At 34.1% G+C, this 18,030-nt stretch overlaps 1 long non-coding RNA gene across 1 annotated transcript; it reads left to right on the top strand.

The window, feature by feature from the left end:
- Positions 1-406: 406 nt before the first annotated feature.
- On the top strand, positions 407-16,648 carry LOC148957002 (uncharacterized). The gene is made up of 4 exons (XR_016142447.1): positions 407-463; positions 9,356-9,472; positions 13,763-13,959; positions 16,529-16,648. It is a non-coding gene; the product is annotated as an uncharacterized LOC148957002 (long non-coding RNA).
- Positions 16,649-18,030: the final 1,382 nt, after the last annotated feature.

Raw genomic sequence — 18,030 nt, 5'->3', positions numbered from 1 at the left:
TAATTTAGAAACAAATTTGTGCTATATATTTGTTTGTTAGGGGGGTGGGGTGGGTTTTGGACGGAGCATAAGTTAAATACGTAACCTAACCTCGATGCCTTTTCCCCCCCTAAACCCCGAAAAACAATCATTTAAAAATCGTAATTGCAATAACAACCACACGTAACCTAGCATTCATGCAGAATAATGTCTTGAACTAAACTATTTGATGGGTTTTTGGTGACTGATGACCTGGAGAAGGCCCATACACCGCGACGGTACCCAAAAAACTGTATTCCGGGATTTTTTCGAAACTTCGGATTTGTTTGTGGAAGAAAAATTGGGATTTTATTTTTGAGCTGATAGCAACCCTTCTTGTACTATCTTTTTCGTTAAGAGTTTCCGGAAGCCATTCTTTTTTCACTAGAGGCCATAGCACAGCATGCCCTGTGGCTGGCTGTAAAACAGCCATTTAATTAAAATAGTAAGCATTTAGTTCTTTTTATATTAAATAAATGTATCTCAATATATACAAACTCATTTGTGCGATTTATTAAAAATTTTAAAACAAAAGAAATTGACTTTTTTATTCTTATTCTGAATATATTAACAATTTATAATGGCAATGTATTTACGCCCCCCCCCCTATAGAGGCACATTCAGGGTTTTGTCTTTCATATACAGGGGGGGGGGGAAGGCTAAAATTCATTTACGATAGAAATTGGTATTATAGTTGTAATCAGCATAAAAAAAGGCATCGAATGGCGTATTCACTTTATTTGAAACTCAATAATATGATTCGGTATATGATTTGATCAATGGTATAGGCTATGATTGATTTTTTGTATATAGTATATGATTTGTATATGATTTGAGTTTCAAATCATAGGCTATAATATAGTTTAATATATAGCCTAGTGTATAAACAATTTGATGCCTTTTCGTTCAAGATATACCAAATCAAATTATTGAGTTTCAAATAAAGTAAATAGGCCTACTTTTTTTATGCTGATTAAAAATAAAACAAGAATTTCTATCAGAAATTAATTTCCGCCCCCCCCCTATCCCGGACGCATTAGGGTTAGGTTAGGTATATCCTTTGTAGGGGAAGGGGCGTAACTTCAATTAAAGTAGAAATTCTTATTATATTTTTAATCAGAATAAAAAAAAGGCAGTCAATATAAACCAAATCATAGTATTGAGTTAGAAATGAAGTGAATACACGATTCGATGCCCTTTTTTTATGCTTATTACTAATATAATAAGCATTTATATCAGAAATGAATTTAAGCCCCCCCCCTTATATAGCCTATACCTAACCTAACCCTGAACTTGCATATATAGCCTAGGGGGGGGCTGAAATAAATTTCCTATATAAATGCTTATATTCATAATCACAATAAAAAAAGGCATCAAATGGTGTATTCACTTTAGTCCTAACTCAATAATATGATTTAGTATATATTGACCTTATTTAGTATATATTGATGCTTATTATATTTATAATCAGCATAAAAAAATGTTCACTTTATTTGAAACTCAATAATATGATTTGGCATATATTTAGCTGATTTTTGAGTCGTTTGGCCTCTTCTTGCGGAATTTGGGCAATATGCAAACTGGCTAACAGCTTCAGAAATATGGTGTTTTTATGGTTAACCTATAATTTAATATAGCACATGCCCTTAACCTCTTAATGTGGAAATATTTACATAGAATTGTATCCAAAATCCAGCGTTCTCTCAGGTTAAACCGAAGGTTTTCTGTTGAATATGGGGCAGTCTATAGCCGGTCAATATCTATAAAATAATATTATTGAGTTAGAACTACAGTGAATACCCCATTCGAGGCCTTTTTTTTATGCTCATTAAGAGTATAATAAACATTTATATAATAAATGTGTTTACGCCCACTCTCCTATATCGGCACATTCAGGGGTAGGGGGGTTTAGTATTGCAGCGATAAAGGGGGGGGGCGGTCATTCATTTATACTAGAAATGCTTATCATATTTGTAATCAGCATAAAAAAAGGCATCAAATGGTGCATTCACTTTATTCCTAACTCAATAATATGATTTCATAGATATTGACCCTATAGCCTATTATAAACAAAATTCTACTTTAGCCACTTTTGGCTATCTTGGAAAGGGTTTAGGTTAGGAAAAATGAAACTTTCAGGGATGGGTCTACAGGCTAAAGTATTGGTAAAAACTTAGAATTGTGCCTCCTGATAAGGAGACATCTTAAGAAAACAATTCTTACTTTAAAATATGTATAATGATACTAGTTAACACAGGCTATTATCCAAGGGGAGAACCTTTATCATCAAGTCTATCCTCTTTTTTCCTTCATTAATTTTCCAAATTAAAAGAAAAATTTACCATTTTTCTCCATGCTAGCCTAGAAATTAAATGCCTAAATCTTTTGAAATTGCTGCTATAAATTGTTTTATAGATAGAGTGCATTTGGACAAGTGTTGTCCCAACCAAGTGTTGATTTTGAATTGAAATTAGGTTAGGTTGTATTAATATTTTGTATTTTTGCCACTTATTTATTTGTCATTAAAAAAAAACAACAGAATAATTATATCTATAAGATAAATTTATTTTACAAAATTGTATGAATAAAAGTTATATAAACATTGAAATTTTGAAAAAAAAACATTTTAAATTAATTGTCATTTATCAGTTTCTTTTCTACGGAGTTTGTTATTAAAATGCTATTACTTATATTTTACTAGGTTTTTATGAAAAATAATTGTTTTTTTTCCAAATTTTTGGAACTTTATTTCAATCTCTTTATATACTAATAAAGTTTGATTAAGCATAGATGTTGATCTGAAAAATATTGTTTTATAATATATTTAAGGATCAGATATATTTTTAAAAGTTTTATTTTTATAGTACAAAAGATCTTTAGAGGTAATGAAAGATCAGGACCCTCTAGAGAGAGAAGAGTGTAGGTAGGTACTTCAAATTACCTTCCCAGGACATACTGCAGCCTGTTGACCCATCCCTGAAAGTTTCATTTTCCTAACCTAACCCCTTTCAAAGATAGTTAAATATAATAAAGAATGAACTCTTGCCTATACTAACCTGTATTGGTAACTTAACTATAGTGTAGGTTTGAATCCGGGTTGCAGCGGTAGCTAGCAACCCAGTAAGAGACGATCACGTCCAATGTTAAGAAATATATTCCAAAATATATCCATGGTATCCAAGGAATAGTTCGAATATTTCAATTCAAGCTAGAAAAATACCTTAAAATGTTAAAATTAGTTTTATTTTTGGTTAGGTTCTAACTAGCCGATTTGGGATTGACTATATAGTTTCAGACCAAAAAATTCTATTTTTTAATATATATTTTATTTTTCAGTTTAGAATCGCTAAAGTTATTATGTAAACTGTAAAAATATTTATGATATCTGAGCAATAATTTTAATCTTTTCATTCAAACTAACAAAATACCTGAAAATTTAAAAATTAGTTTTACTTTTTGTTAGGTTATGGATACTTGATACGAGTCATAAGAAGTGTTAATTGTCTTACTTTCTCTTTACTGATTCAATTATTGATGTAGTAAAGGTGTTAAGGATAATTGTCCGGAGAAATGTTCACCGGGTTGGGATTATCTATAGGATCTATATCCGGGGGAGGGGGATTTTTCCAAAGGACAAATTCTCCATGGGAGAACGTTCTGGGGTAGCGAATTCCCACTGGGGGGGGATTTCCGGCAAAAATTTCCTACGGGGCTGGGATTACTGACATGATATGAAAACTATCAGAAATTAAGGTCTTTTTCAAATGAAAGTGTGCTAAGAGTAGAGTAACTTTTTATTTACAACAAGACTTAACCCTGTTAATCAACGAAAACGCAAATGCTTTGTGGCATAAATAAGCGCAACACACACTTGTGTAATGCAAACAACTTTTCCGGCGGAATAGTGTGTAAAAAATTTTCCGTCGGTAATTTTCAGCGAGAATGGTGTTGTCTGGTGTGAATTTTTCTGATAGGGGGATGACATTTTACGTGGATCCGGGTTGCAGCGGTAGCTAGCAACCTAGTAAGAGACGATCACGTCCAATGTTAAGAAATATAAAAACCCATAGTTCCTAACAAAGGAGTCAGATCAAAACAAAAAGTACACCATTAGAACCGCCTTGTCCGAAACCCCTGTATAGGAAACTTTCTGTCCCTTGGCTTGAACAGCAAGGGAAATATATTGGCTTGAAAATCAAGAAAATTTACTTTAACCACGTTATTCTCCCCGAACAGGATATTTTTTTCTCTTTTCTTTTTCTTTTCCACAGATAGCTTGGCACTGGAACATTGTAGAGGGTTGTTCAATAGCTCATTTTAAAGGAAATTAATTGGGTTAAAAATCTATACTAACTAAAATAAATTATTTCTAAAAGAGAATAAATTTTTCCACCAAAAACTGCATTTTTGATGTCTTTTCACACTGCAGTCTTTCAAACATAATTGTATACCAGCGGTGATTTGAACCCACGCCTCTGAAGAGACTGGTGGCTAACACCAGTGTCTTGGACCACTCGGCCAGGCTGCCTCTTATAATTTGGGTTGCAGCAGTAGCTAGCAACCTAGTAAGAGACGATCAGTCCCATGCTAAGAAATATAAAAACCCAAAACTCCTAAAAATAGAGTAAGATCAAAACAAAAGTATCATAATAAAGATCAAACTCTTCCCTATATATACTAACTTGCATACGCAACTTCACTATAGTTAAGATTACAGTATTTATATTATACATCATTATAAATAATAAAAGGTTCAAATGTTCAAAGATTATAGAGTTAAAAATTTTCCCACACCAGGAATTGAACCCGAGCCTGTTAAGTGAAAGTTAACTATCCTAGCCACTAGACCATATGGAATCATAAAGATGTATGATTTAAGAGCCATATGCATATTATTATTTCAGCATACCAATTATAATAAGGCCAAAACAAAATTGTCGACTTGCAACCTTACTTTTGACACATGAGTTAAATCTTCATCAGGCTTAAAAAATGTTTTGCTAGTTTTACATCCGGGTTGCAGCGGTAGCTAGCAACCTAGTAAGAGACGATCACGTCCAATGTTAAGAAATATAAAAACCCATAGTTCCTAACAAAGGAGTCAGATCAAAACAAAAAGTACACCATTAGAACCGCCTTGTCCGAAACCCCTGTATAGGAAACTTTCTGTCGCTTGGCTTGAACAGCAAGGGAAATATATTGGCTTGAAAATCAAGAAAATTGACTTTAACCACGTTATTCTCCGCAAACAGGATATTTTTTTCTCTTTTCTTTTTTCTTTTCCACAGATAGCTTGGCACTGGAACATCGTAGAGGGTTGTTCAATAGCTCATTTTAAAGGAAATTAATTGGGTTAAAAATCTATAGTAACTAAAATAAATTATTTCTAAAAACGAATAAATTTTTCCACCAAAAACTGCATTTTTCCACCAAAAACTGCATTTTTCCACCAAAAACTGCATTTTTGATGTCTTTTCACACTGCAGTCTTTCAAACATAATCGTATACCAGCGGTAAGATTTGAACCCACGCCTCCGAAGAGACTGGTGGCTAACACCAGTGTCTTGGACCACTTGGCCAGGCTGCCTCTTATAATTTGGGTTGCAGCAGTAGCTAGCAACCTAGTAAGAGACGATCAGTCCCATGCTAAGAAATATAAAAACCCAAAACTCCTAAAAATAGAGTAAGATCAAAACAAAAGTACATCATTAGAACTACCTTGTCTGAAACCCTACTAGATAAATAATGAATGTCGTCATAGCTTTATATTAGAGCTATGACGTGAATAGAAAAACACGAAATTATATTGTTGTTTCTGATGACGTCATGAAATAATATTGCGCCATGACGTCAATAAAATCATTACACCGTGACGTCATAATTACTACTTAAGAACGACAAAGATGTAAATTCTCTCATTCTTGATTAGAATAATGGTTAGATCGAAGCAAGCTATTCGCAATTTGAAAAAACAGTACTACACAAACAACAGAGATAGTATCTTGAAATCCGGGTTGCAGCGGTAGCTAGCAACCTAGTAAGAGACGATCATGTCCAATGTTAAGAAATATAAAAATCCATAGCTCCTAAAAAAGGAGTCAGATCAAAAAAAAAGTACACCATTAGAACCGCTTTGTCCGAAACCCCTGTATAGGAAACTTTCTGTCCCTTGGCTTGAACAGCAAGGGAAATATATTGGCTTGAAAATCAAGAAAATTGACTTTAACCACGTTATTCTCCCCAAACGGGATATTTTTTTCTTTTTTTTCTTTTCCACAGATAGCTGAAATAGAATAACTAAAATACCAAGCAAATTTAAAGCTCGTGAAGACTTGGAAAAAATGGAAATAATTCTGCTAATATCGCTGGCTAGCCGTCCTAATTGACCTCCGTTGCCAAGGCCCCGTGGATTTTTGCAGCGACTGTGACACATGGGTCACGCATTGCCCCCCCTCCCCCCGCACGCTTGCGAAGTGCAATGCTTTATGATTGTTGTAGGTTATTATTTGTAAGGTCATTGTGTAATTAAAGAGCTTCTAAAGTAAGGTCTGTTTTGCGAGATGGAACACCTGAGACTGTTCTATTTACTGCGGCTAATAAACATCTGAGAAAAGGTTCATTTTTTAAACTTATATTTCTTAATGCACGGTTCCTTTTCAGATAAAGAATAGTGCCTGTCTTCTTGCTTGCATTTCATGGCATTAAATGTCTAAAATATAATAAATGTCAAGATCGAAGTTAAAAAAAAAGACGGAACTTCGGTGTTGAAATCAGGATTTCTAGGATATTTAACCAAAAATTTATGACAGATACGGAATTTTGCTGAGGTTGTCGAAGAAATAATATGAATTTCTTTCAGTGTTCCAATTTATTCTATTTCTAAAAAGTTAAGCTTTAAAGGTAAGCAATTTTATATCACAGTATTACTCAATTTAAGTGCAATAAGGAATTAAATAAAAAAATTTCAGAAAACAACCAAAAAATAGGAATTTTGCATTAAAGACCTATTTTTCCAGAATTATTTCAAAGAAATCTAGGAGAGATACGTAATTTTGTTCACTGGCTCTCAGATAGATAAATTAATGCTTTGCAGGAGTACGACATAAATCTTTCGGGGAAAGTTTACTCTCTCAGCTAGGATAGTTTTGTCTTGACACCACGTACAAAATAAGCCAAAAAAGTTTTTTTTTTTTTTTTGGGGGGGGGGGGGTTACTGCTGAAAATTTTACTAACTTCATTGGAATTCTTCTGCTCTGCTCTACTATTCCCATAACCAGGAGAAACTTTGTGTTTGCATTTCTTACGATTTCGGATCACAATAAGAAGAAAAAAAAAAAACAGTTATGTATCTGTAAATAAGAAGGGCAATTGGGGTATAAATTAAAAAGTCACTTTTAGTGACAGGCATTAAAGTTCAACGGTGCGAAAGAAGACTATGCATTTGTGAAGTTAAAGTGTACAAATGAGAAACGCCACAAGGTGAGCTCTGTCTGATTGAAAATAACATTTTAAAGTTTTCCGAGAATAGTTTCGTACCAAAAAAAATCGCTCCTTTGAATACCTGTCTAACAAACAATACCAATGATGTATTCGTACCAGTGCATAAGCAAAAAGCTGTTAGTTACTTCAAACATAGTTTAGCTGGCTGAAGAGGATTTATAGCACTGATTCGAAACAGGGATAAATGGATTATTCCCCCCCCCCCCACACGAAAACATCTTTTTTATTTAGTAGTTTGAAATCCAACTGCTTGGAGTAAGATTTGACTGTTATCAACCTAACTTTAGTCTTTACAAAAAGAAAGTGAGAAAAAAATCTCAATATAAAGAATCACATGGGACTACGGCCAGAGAAGAAAAATACAAACTAAACGACGCGGATATTTGCCGGTATAAAACTAGGCGTCTTCAATGCTAAGGTCAAAGATAAAATTTTCAATTTTAATTTAAATTAATAAGATAAAATTAAAGACAATATTTTAGTCTTTAATTACTGACCCTTCTCAATTTACTCGAAGCGGAGCTTTGTCGTGTTGGATTTTCTTTGTTGATGAAAGGCTTCAAATACAAATGTGTCAAATTGTATTTCTTTTAGGTTCAGAACGTTCTGCTTACTTTTATGAGTTTTTGAAAAATAAACGAATTGTTCTATTTGACACATTGTTGGAAGAATCAGAAGCAGCAAAGATCCGAGAAGTGTCCAGATCAGAAGCGTCCAGATGTTTGGAGCCAGATCAGGGGGGGTGTATGGCCCCTCACTAGATCCAACAATGGCCCTGCTTTCATGATTTGCTGTAGCTTAATTATTAAGCTTTAGTATGACGTAGCAAACGACTTTTGCAGATGCCAAAACAAATGATCTTAGTCGTTTCTATTTCTTGGATTTTCTTTTGGAGAAAAGAAGGGGGTTGAGTTTTTTTTTTTATTTATTGATATAATTTAATCGTAAAATGGATTAATTTTGCTTCACTGATTCCACGAAATATTTGGGCGCAAGAGAGGAGGGGCAAAGTCCCCGAATCGGAAATTTTCTGTTTTTACAATAATTTCTTATCTATTTGATGCAATACTCTTTTTTTTATGTGATAGTTGAAGAGCTCCAATCCTTACAATGCTATTACAAATGTGAGAAATTCTATCTATTTTATATTAAATTTTCTTTTTGGAGTTGAAAATTTAATTATCTTAAAGATTCTTTTATTTAAAGTTGTATATGTGCCTAAGTACTTATACATAGTATATAATAATGAGTCTTATTTGCTCCAGACTATTGATCTAGTAGCCGCAACCTACTAACAAAAAATTCAAAACCACGTTAGAAAAAAATCTTCTGAGAAAAGTCGTTCATTTAAAGCTGGTTCATGAATGTTAACTATCATTTCACTTTATCTTCAAAGTAAAGGTTTATAGCAAAAAAAAAAAAATTTTGGGACCTTCGAAAAGGAACCTGAAAATCAAAATAAATTGTCCACCATTATAATCACCTAAAACCATAAACTGGGGTTTTTCAGCCCCCTCTGTAGCCCATAGTATCCATAATACCATAGTATACTATGGTATTATTAGTATATACTATACAGTATACTATTTATTATTTACTATTATTAGTATATATTATACATAGCATATACTATGGTATTATGGACCATGTAGTCCATAAAGTCCATAATACCTTGCCATACTAGGATGAAGGTCGCTAAACTAGAAGAAACACAACTGTGTCGGAAAGAGCTCAATTTATTTGCTGCTGAATAGAAAACTCATAATCAAGGGTAATCAGTTAGAAAATCTTAAGCATTTAACGTTTAAAGTAATTTATAACAAAATACATTTTTTAGGCAAGCTCTGAGTTGGAAATGGAAGCGAGGACAGATGTTGGACTCGTCAAGGGGCGTGCCTACCAAATCACCGCTATACGGGAAGTACGGGAAGTTCGCTTACGCAATCCTTAACGGGTGAGTAGAAACACCTATTATCTTTAGTCTAGGGTCTTAGAACAACATAAGATAACTTTTTTCTAGTTTCTTTAAAGCTGTGTAATGTTGGAGAGAGGAGGCACAGACGCAGGGAGTTTTTCAAGGGAAGGTGGGGGAGGGGGGATTTAATAATGAAAAACTTTGATGATTCAAATCTAAAGTGCACAGAAATTACAAAGATTTTTAGTTTTATGGGGAGAACCCCGAGGTACCCCACCCCTTGGGTATGTACCTAGTTTTAGAAATAGTGGAAACTTACAATATATTTCTATTCAGCCTACTTATTTTCATACTGTCTTGCCCGTCGGTTCGTGAAAAAGTAAAAAAAAAAAAAAATTGAGTTAACAAATCCACCCCCCCCCCCTCGATATCCCACATTTTCTCGATTATATGGATACCCCTCATTGAGATTATCAAATAAAATTAATAAAGAGAGTTTATCTGATTGTTTCAACTGGTTAATAAGAAACCAAAACATCAAAAGTCTTTACAGCCTTTCATATCCACCAGTTTCAGAAGTTGTTCACGGTTTAAATTGTGTGCTTTTTTTTTAATTTCGCATGACTGACCCAAAAGAAAATAAAAACGATATAAAAAAAAGAAAAAAAACTGTTTGATTGACCCAGGAGATAATTGAAGAAAAGATTAAAAATTAGTTGTAAGTAAAAACGTCGATTGCATGCAATATAATATCTATTACAATAATAATTTTTAGATCGCATCTTATTTTACTAATTCTCAACTGTCTAAATATTTGCATATGTCGCGTTTTACCATACCAAGTCAGGGGCGTCGTTTGGAGAGGGGCAAAAGGGGGGCAATTGCCCCCCAATCATCTGTAGAAAAACTACTATATAGCCCATGCCGCTTGACTATCTAGATATGGACCCCCAAATAAATCTTGCCCCCGCAATAAAATTGGAGCTACACCGATGTACCCACTTGTATTGGAATCGGGGAGGTGAGAAGGGTTGGTTCTAAAGCCAGACCTTTGGAAACATTGGTGATATATACTAAACAAAACTGCTGAATAAAAAAAGACATAGAATCTTGAAATAGTTCGCTTGAATTAAATATCTTGAATAATTAATAATATTTTGAATAGTAATTTTAAATTGATAATTAGATAATTAAAGTTGGATGCATCGAATTTTTTTGTATGGATTATAATAAAGAACGACCTCTTGCCTATACTAAATTTTATATGCCACTTAATTATAGTATAGGTTAGTAATTCAACAGATAGCATGGCACTGGAACATCGTAGAGAGTTGTTCAATGGCTCATTTTAAAGGAAATTAATGGGATTAAAAACCTTTTGTAATTAAAACAAATTATTTGTATTACATTAAGAAATTTTAATTATCATCATAAGTAAACATTTCCCATACAGAAATTGAACTCAATCCGGGTTGCAGTGGTAGCTAGCATGCTAGTAAGAGACGATCACGTCCAATGTTAGAAAGAATAATAAGGAACAATAAGGAACGAACTGTAACCTATAGTAACTTAAGCATTAAATCAAACAGTTTGTGGTCATAATAATGAGTGTAATGGCTCATTTTAAAGGAAACTGCTGCATATAAAAACCTTTTATAATTAATTACATTAAAAGACCATCATTGGAATAACAAACAATTACATACATTTGAATTAGTTACTTATTTGATTGTTTTATGTTCGTCTCTTACTATTTCAAAGAAGAAAAAGCAGTAGGCTTTTTCCTGTTTGTAATCAGTTCATGATCCAGGTTGCAGAGGTAGTTATTGTAAAGAACGAATTCTAGGCCATAGTAACTAATTTGGTTTGAAAATCCGGGTTGCAGCAGTAGCTAGCAACCTAGTAAAAGACGATCACGTCCAATGTTAAGAAATATAAAAACCCATAGCTCCTAAAAAAGGAATGACATCAAAACAAAAAATACACCATTAGAACCGCTTTGTCCGAAACCCCTATATAGGAAACATTCTGTCATTTGGCTTGAACAGCAAGGGAAATATATTGGCTTGAAAATCAAAAAAATTGATTTTAACCACATAATTCTCCACAAACGGCATAGTTTTTTCTTTCTTTTTTTCTTTTCCCCAGATAGCTTGGCACTGGAACATCGTAGAGAGTTGTTCAATGGCTCACTTTAAAGGAAATTAATTGCGTTAAAAATCTTTTGGTAGTCCAATATTTGCAATGGTATGTTCTTTGAATGATCGTCATTTAATGTAAACTTTTTTAGGAGTTAGGTTCACATATATATGTGAATTTGGGTCTTTACTGTAAACAAGAAAAAAAATATCCCGTTTAGGCAGAATGTTGTAGTAGCTGTGCTGCAACCCGGATTTTCAAGCCAATATATTTCCCTTGTAGTTCAAGCCAAGGGACAGAAAGTTTCCCTTTTAGGAGTTTCAGACAAGGTGGTTCTAATGATGTACTTTTTATTCTGATCTGATTCTATTTTTAGGAGTTATGGGTGATTGCATTTCTTAACATTGGACATGATCGTCTCTTACTATAAAAAAAAAAACGAAAAAAAAATTGAGTTCTTCCCTAGATTTAGATTTTTCTTTTTCTTTTACCTCTTCATTAAAAATTTAAAAAACAATTCTCCAATCTCCACCCCCCCCCCTCGTATATTTTCGTGAATTTCATAAATATTCCAAAACAGGTGCCAATAGAGGTCGGTATGACTGTAATAGCGAAGATAGGGTGAATAGTTGTTTTCTGGGTAAACTTTTAGATATTTTATAGAAATGAGTTGAGCCAGGTGAATGAAACTCTCGAAAATCAACTTAGATATTATATTCTTAAATTCTCCGAGAATTCCATTGACCTTGCTCAAATTCACACCCTTAAAATATAAACCTTATGAGTCTTGAAATTAATTATTGACCTTGTCCATTTCACTCAGAAAAACGGGCCTCTAAGGGGAAAATGACCCACGCAGTTCCAAAGACCCTTCAAACCGTCCATTGAATAATAGGCTTCATAGGTATTGTTTAAAAAAAAAGTCGGACTTTTTATAAATTTCAATATGATTTCTGCACAGATCAGCGCATTTTAATTATTTATTAATTATCTAAGTAAATATTTTAATTGCTAGAGAGACATTCAAAAGATTCTTTTGGCTGCTCTTTCGCTGCCATTTAGATTAATAAACTATAAAGATAAGTCTTTATATGTAAGGAGCGGGGATTTTCTGGCCTTTGTTCTCCAATCCCCCTCCCCCCAACTCTCAGTAGCTTTTTGATAGATTCTTCAGGAAAATAGGTAGATGGATTTTCAGAAACATTGAATGTGCTCTTACAGCTTGGACCTTAGTACTTACAGACGGGCATGACTGCTCATTTAGTGTTCTAAGCTCTAATGGCTTTGTCTTAAGAATGTTAAACTTATCACAGTTCTCACCTCTCGTCTGTTTACTCCTGTGACAAAGATTTGTGGAAAGTAGTCTGAGTTGTTGTCCAAGGTAACGGACAAAAATTTTGTCCGTTGATGCAGTAGCATATATGCTCAAAGAGACTAACCATTGACATGATGGATCTAGAGTTTGAGATAAATGCACCGTTTAATGGTTTAGCTACAAGGAATGTATCTTTTGTATATTTTTCCTTTGTGTTGTACTTGCAAAAATTAGCGCACTGAATTAAATGCTAGAAAGTATAGGAAAATTTGGGCAAGAGGGACACATGCCCAGGGGAACATAAAGTTCAGGTAGAGTAGAGGTAATTATAATCACCTTGTGCTGGTATAGTTTTTGTAAACAATTACTTTTTATTATGTGTGTTTACTATATGGGTACTCCCACAGTCTAGTGTGTGTTTGATATAGCACGAATAAAGAATCAATGTAGTGTCAGTGATGAAAAGTATGGTGGGTGATCGTATCTCGTTATTAGCTCAGGATTCACTCGGCTTCAGTTTGGATCATTTTATTTTAGTATAATTTTTTTTTTATTTTAGTATTATTAATCTTAGTATAATTGTTATAAAATATTATTGTATTGATTGTATTATTGTTTATTTTGATTGGCATGGTATTTTTCATTGTTATTCTTCAATTATTTATTTTTTTGATTCTTCTTGTCCTTCTGTTTGATTTCAGTGCTATTGTTTATTATAATGTTTAGTCTTCCACTCTTACAGGCCACAGAGCCTTTTTGGGGGTCTAAAGTTTTGTGATTTTTTCTCTGTTTCCTTTAAATAAATTGATTGATTGGTTGATTGATAGACAATAACTTTCATAGTTTTATATATATATTCTTGTTTTTATTTCTAGTCTGAATTCAATAGAAAACACAGATTACATACTATCCGTGAAGCAGTCGCCACATCGGAGCATATTAAAAGCCGAGCGGTTTTGCTGCGCTTGAAACTGCCTTATGGAAGGTACATCATACTCCCCACCACTTCCGAGCCTGGCGTTGAAACTGACTACCTCCTTCGAATTTTTTCATCCACTCATATTAAAGCAAAGTAAGAACTATTAATTTCATTCATACTTTTTGGGTTTCTCTTTTAGGATTGACTGACCTTTAGTCTTACCCTATACTGAGGTCGAGTTTAATATGTTAAAAAAAGAAAGAAAAGAATGGAGGCCCACGACTTTGATATAATCCTACGCTAGTGCCCAATTACATGTCTACTAATGTCAAAAACAGTCAACTCAAATATTTCGTGTGAAAACAAGATATCAAGCAAAAATTGGAAAATGAAATTACATAATAACCTGTCAAAAAGCAACTAATGTCAAAATTATATTTTAAACTTATTGGAATTGTATCCATATCTACTTTTAATTTCAAAAATATCAAATTCATTCGCGAACAAACCTCCCGTTTTAACTTGTTTAGCCTTCGCCCCGAAAGTTTTAGGCTTCTAAGGTCTTACTGTGTGTAGATTTATGTTGTTTTTTTATGCATTGTCATTTCAGTTATTTTCACGGTGCAATTAAGGAGAAAATCCACAATATTTTCATGACGCTTATGAAATCTATCTACCAGCTAATTTGTTTTTGAATGGATATCAAAAACTTTGTACCTACTCGAAATAAACTAGTTCCAAGTTCAATTTGGCATCTATTAGTTATTCAACAAGGAAAAATAAGTTTAACCACTTACAATAAAGTTATTCAGAAGGACATCCCAGAACTCAACTATCTAGACAACGCACTTAAGTAAAAAGTTTATAATATTTTTCGGTACTTGAAATCTGTCTACCAACTGGTCCATTATTGAAGAGATATCAAAATTTCTAAATGGCTCTAATAAATTAGTTCCAAGTCTGAATTGGGGTTTCAAGAAAATACTCGTAGAAGGGCCAAAATGAAGGCCGGATTAACATTTGTTAAGAATGCGTGAAGAAATTCCAAAGTGGAACAAGAGGAAAAATATGAGGGATGAAGAAAATATAGTTTATCCAAGCTATCTTGTGGGACTGGCCTTTTACATGAGCAAATACCCCTAAGATCACCTTTGATATTTCTTCAGTGCTGAGATCACAAGTAATTTAGTTATCTTCATAGTTAAGCCAAACGGGAGAGTTAGTTAGTTTTACGGAGAAGATTCAGAAATGATTGCGTGGCTAACGCCGGACAGTCTCACGAGAGGTCCGAGGGGAACCAAAAAAGATTTTGATTTTTGTCGAGGCAATTTGAACGCCACTTTCATCCAGGCGAGGGATGTCAACTGCTTTTGAAGTGCTCAGATAATCATCAGAAAACAACAGCATTTCATCTGCATAGCAGAGGTGGTTTGCGTAAATTCAGAGTTCTATATGGAGGAATAACGTGTTTCGTAACAGTTCTTATGGTATTGATGAAGAGAGCTGGACTCGGGACTGAACGTTGTTTTACGCCTTGTCGAACGGCAATACCGTTGCTTTGGAAATCCGCACCCGTAAGAACGCGTTACCATACCAATTGAGTGCAAGACGAAAAGGAAATGGTTAACCCCAGTTCTCAGCAGAGAAAGGATAGTCTGTGATTATAATGGAGAGTCGGACGCCGTGGGAACGTCAGTTGTGCACACAAAGATTCTTTTTCAATTTCCTATGGCGATTTAAGTAGCCAACAAGGTAGCACGTGCACTAAACCTTCACGAAAGGTAGGATAAGTTAAGGAGGAATGTGCTTCGCAGCAGTTGAATGGTATTATTGAATGAAGGTGAACAGAGGACTGAAGCTGCTTTTACATCTCTCCCCATGGCAGTACCGTTGCTAAGGCGTTGTAAAATAGAGGAAAGGATTGATTCCACTTGTTGCCAGAGAGAGGATAGTCTGCCAATCTCATAGAGTCGAATGCCATGGAAATATCAATCGCGTACACATACAGATTCTTTTTCGACTTTCGATGGCGATCTAAAATAGCCAAAACGTTGCTTACGTATTCTGGACACCTTCACCAAAATGATTGTTACCGTGGTCACCCCTCTTATTTATCTCACACAAAAAAATCAGTCTTTCAGAAGCTTACCTATGGTTAATATAAAAAGAAAATCATTGGCCTGCATGGTTCGCATAGCTTTGGGTTTTTACCTTTCTTCCAAGTACGAGTGACGAGGATTTCAGGAAAAGGAGTCGGTATATGCTGTTGAGCAGTGTTCTGCCCAGTGCTTCATTAGATTTGAATAAATGGATTTTGACTTGAACTATTGAAGTTGCTATTGTAGCAAACTTTTTAAGCTAGTCAAGTTTGATAAGACAACATCTACCTGAGGACGAGCACAATCTACCTATATCTGACACCAGAATTTCTGACGGGATTTAGTAAATTGTGAATCAGCACCTGCCTTCCAGCAACATTTTCGAGTGTTCATCTTGACTCCTAACAAATTTACAGATAGTGAAAGTTAATTCAGAACTTTAAGAGAATGAATTTGTGTGTAAACAGGATTTTCAATGCTTGCAACGCTTCATGAAAACAGAAAAGAATGATTTGAACTGCGACAAAGGAAGAGATCTTACAAGAAAAATTTGACCTTTTCGTTGCAGTGTCTTGAAAATAATGTTGTTTATTTTGCTAACGAAAGCCTTTTGTATATTTCAGACTGTTAAAGCGAGATGCTCCAGCCCGTTCTATCATTTCTCCTAAATTAGCTACCCTTGTTTTAGTAAAAGGAATATCGGGACTGTCAAGGGGAATAAAGGTAAGAAAATATTTTTATGAGGCTATAGTACCCAGTCCGTTATCCAGGGGAGTTGGGGGGTATAAAGCTCTGAATTTCTTGAAATCCGGTTTGAAATTGGTCTTCGCCATGGCACCTGACACTTAAACATGGCACCTGGCACTAAGAAAATATTTCAGAAAAGTGGACTACTAAGTAAAAATGCGGTATACCGTTAGTATGGATGAGATGATCTTGGCTATTCAATCATTTTATTCTTACTAAAAACAAATCTAATAAAAGTAAAACTTTAATAAACGTAAAAGTAAAAATCTAGTAAAAGTAAAAGTAAAATCTAATAAAAGTAAAAGTAAAAATATAAACAGAAACCTAAATTTAGTACTGAGACTGGCATCGCAGCGTTGAATCTGGCAACACTGTGTAGCGATAAAAAATTATGGCTAGACTTATTTGTGGGATTAAAGATTGACCGCGACAAATGTAATATTATGCCTTAAACCTTTGAACTTACACCTTATAAGTTCCCCGATAGCGCCGCTTATAGCGCTAAAGACTGTGCCATATGTAATATTATTCCTTAAGGCGATGTACCGATTGCACCACTCGCTGGAAGCGAGAAAATGAAATGCATAATTGTAGTAGGTTAGAAATTCTCCAACTATAAATCCTGGAGCGTGACCTCGCTTCCTCGAGTTATCTTCTTGTCAATTACCTCTAATGTTATGTAAAAATCAGATCCCTGGGAGCGCTGTCTTGGGGGTATACGAACTAATTACCTGCCGTGCGAACAGATACAGACATATAAAACGAAGTAAACACAAGAAGAAAAGCAATAGTTTTATTGAGACTTACATTTAGGTGTACATCAGTGTTTCACTTTAACTGGCAATAGTAGTGGCTGAGATAACAATAATTACCATGATAATGACTGGATTGCAATGCCTGAATGCCGAAGTAATTCTGATTTTCTAATCCCCAAAAAAGTACTTTTACAACACTATAAAACATAGTTTTTGTCCTGCGCTCTAAGAGCTCACTCCCAATTGGCCCAAGTTCCGTGGAGGGGGCCTCTATTTTGTAATTCTGTTCGCAAGCCCACTAAATTATGCGAACTATCTATCCAATGATTTGTTTTAAATGTTTCGATGATTTAAACGTTCACACTGCTTGTAAAATTTAAATTTCCTGATAAGCATTGTAACAAGTATCTTTTTTATAACCAATTATCTTAGTGAAATTCAAATCGAATAGCGCCATTGTTTGACTGAAGCTAAAATGCAATTTCTCTTTTTGCTGATTAAGAACTTTTCTTTTTTTGAAACTAGATTTAAACTTAATTAGAGGAAGTCGGAATTATCTTTAGAAAAAGGAACTTTATTTTTGTATTTTAAATATATCACATTTTACTCACAGTACATATTAC

The sequence above is a fragment of the Artemia sp. Qi Xiang Cuo genome, chromosome 1 (genome assembly GCF_049724085.1).
Source record: "Artemia sp. Qi Xiang Cuo chromosome 1, ASM4972408v1, whole genome shotgun sequence".
Classification (NCBI taxonomy): domain Eukaryota; kingdom Metazoa; phylum Arthropoda; class Branchiopoda; order Anostraca; family Artemiidae; genus Artemia; species Artemia sp. Qi Xiang Cuo.
The sequence above is the reverse complement of the archived record's forward strand: the minus strand, read 5'-3'. Positions and strand labels throughout refer to the sequence as shown.